The following is a 3,197-nucleotide window of genomic DNA, read 5'->3' as shown; positions in this document are numbered from 1 at the left end:
ACACACACACACACATACACGTACGCGCGCACACAAACATGCAATCATATAAAATTAGACTTATGTAGATCTATATACCAAGTCAAATATATACATGTAATTGGGCTACACTCACACAGTCGAGGGCATTCCTAAATATCCACTGCTATTATCATGGCGGATTGCGATGCATGCAAATCAGGTTCAATCAAACCCCCAGCGAGCCTTTCTTGAACTTACATTGTTATATTATTCTTTTCTGGCTCTCCGTCCACAAACGTCAGTCCTATCAGAGTTGGACGCCACATCGGGTGTCCCTCCCATCTTTTAACTAACCTTATGGCGCCGGAAAATACAACAGAAATGAATGCGGCAAGATCACTTCTGTAGAAAGGTAGGCAATGATAATAAATACAGGCCTGCTTCACATGATATACACCTTTACAATTTCGATAGAAACGATCTATGAAAATAAAAGACAGTAAAAGAATATGAAGGGCTTCATTGTGAAACACGCTATATCAATTTATAACAAAACTGAGGACCCCCCCCCCTCCCCCACGTATTCTCTATAAATAAATAAATAGGGACGAAACGTGATTTTACACCTTAAACATCGACGATTACAACGACAGAACATTGACAGCTGGTACCTCTTTGTACTTACTACTTACTTTACCTTTTTCTTCCGCTTGTACCGGTGGATGTCTCGGGGAGACACAGGCGTCTGTCTGCAGCAAGGCGAGTGGCCTGTAGGAGGGACATCCCGTGAGCTCTGATCGTGTCTGCCACAGATTCACACCATCGTCGCCTTTTTATATTATATACTTTGTAAAATATTCATGGTCCGAAACGTTAACAATTCAAGCCAATCATTCACTCTGGGATATAAAGCAAAAACGCCCCCCTCCCCTCCCCCCTTCCCTCAAACCGCGCCTTGGTCTTTTTCTCTCCGCAGGTAGCATGAACCCACGCCACCCTCACAAGAAGCCTGGTCCAGCTACTGGTCATCACCGCCTTGCAGTGACGGTCAGTCGAGCTGGACAGCGTCATGCCGAGCCACAGACTGTGGACTCTGTGGGCACAGAAGAGACGACATACCTACCCTGGAACCAGAGACAGCCGGAGAAGGGAAACAGAAGTAAGTCAGATAATCGGTGCTTGTGACTGCTTTATGAAAGTGGCCTAAAGGGCTGAACGGGGTATTTTGATGCAATGAAATAGTTTTGAATGTTGTGCACACGACTCAAATTAAAATTATTTATATCTATAAGGCTTACCTCTATGGACGTATTTGACAGGGCCGATGTTCCCAAATTACGGAAGGGAATCAGTGATTATTTGATTATGTAGACGCTGCGCACCCGTATCCTAGAATTACAAAGTTCTTTCTGCACAGTATCCAGTTTTGAGAAATTAGAAGTAAAGAAAAAAACGAGTTTCACATCATGTCAAGCTTTCATGAATCCAATTCTTTGATTATCTTAATAAAGACTCAGAATAATCTTACTATATCAACAGAGCAGATAGAACATTGGTTTCTGACCTTTTGGTCTTAGTAACTCAAAATGGCCCAAAAATGACAGATAAAACTTTGTAATTCTAAGGTAGCGAAATATTGTGAAGGGCTCCTTCGCAAAACGCACAATATCCGTGGCCTATACAAAAAAAAGCAACCCCAAAACGAACAAACAAAGGTATAACCGGAACGTAATTTTATCATCGAGGGATACATGAACAAAGGTCAAAAGATGCCATTGGAAGGATAAGATTTTAAAATTCTCCCAAATGACACCATTTTGAGTCAGGTACATTGTCTTGTGCTATATTATTTTCTTAAAATAAAAGTCAAAAGATAGTTTGCATCCTGGATTTTGAAAAAAAAGGTGGTGTTTCATTCTTCTTGAGAAATGTCACTTGTGACGTGTGACAACATAAAAATGGTAAAATTTCGGGTGAAATAGGTGATTTCTATTTTGTTTTTTTACTTATCTATAACAGACAGAAGGATGGTTTTTCCGTTTGGAAGGAATTTATGGACCTTTTATAGCAGATTTAGGCTAGAAAAGGGTGCAACTTTGCTGTCACCTGTAGTAAGGGATCGAGAGCCAGACAAACTTTTCCAGAATATTGTGAAACATCCTTGGAAAGTTATGCACTTTCCATCCTGATACTTGGCTTACTGCAGTGCTTTCATTTCTCCATGTGTTGCAAGGAGAAATGCTGCCAAGAACTTGCTTATGTCAAGTCACATGTCACCGGTGACAAAAACTAAAACATTGTGTGACAACAAATGTGTGTTGTCACCTATACCAAGTGACGTGGATCCTTCAAAGAAACACTTTAAATGGTACAATTTGAAACCCAAATATAGACTAAATTAAACCTAAAAATTAAAAAACAAAGAATTAAAGCATTGTTTGCAACAAGAAATTGATTTCTATTTTATGAAAGGCCGACCAGCCATGTTACTTATGACACCTCACAGTGTGGCAACATAAATTTGAAATGCAAGGAGAGTTTATTAAATCTTAAACAAAAACATAATGATCTAGTATTTCCAAAATTCAAAACAAAAACAAACAAACAAATTGGACGATGAAAATGAATCTGTATGAAGGTTGATCTAATGAGTTGTTGCTTTGTCTCCACTGGAGTGTTTTGATGGGAGAGGCCGAGCCAGCTAGTTGGTACGAAAACACATTTTGCCTTTTGGATTTGTCTTAAAATTTCTCTGTCAATTTTCCCGTCTGATGTGCTCATATTTCTAAGGTACAGTGTATTTGAAATCCTCCACGTGTACAGGGGACTTAACTGTTTCAAAGACTCAACTTGTTAATCTCTTTGCTGGGTTATCTCTAACTGTACTCGCCACAGAATTCTACACTTATAGAACGGGCACTGTACCACGTGACCTGTGAGGAATTGAAGACCGAAAACAATGGCGTCTTTAGGGCAAGATTTATCGTTTTCGGAAGTAAACTTATAGCTTTTAAAGCAAGAGCGGCTTTTAAAAACGAGTGAAAAGTGGAACATTTACTGTCCAGTTTGTAATTTTGAGTTACAAAATTTACTGTGCAACCTGGAGATTGGAATTAAGGTTTTAAATTGTTGCGTTTTTGGGTGCAACAACAGAAAAAGCAGACATAGAGAGTTTATATAAGATCTACAGAACTGTGAAAAAATTTGTAACACGGATGGGATTGTTCACAGCACTT

This window comes from Aplysia californica, unplaced genomic scaffold, assembly GCF_000002075.1.
Source record: "Aplysia californica isolate F4 #8 unplaced genomic scaffold, AplCal3.0 scaffold00378, whole genome shotgun sequence".
Taxonomy (NCBI): Eukaryota; Metazoa; Mollusca; class Gastropoda; order Aplysiida; family Aplysiidae; genus Aplysia; species Aplysia californica.
Note: the sequence above shows the minus strand (reverse complement) of the source record.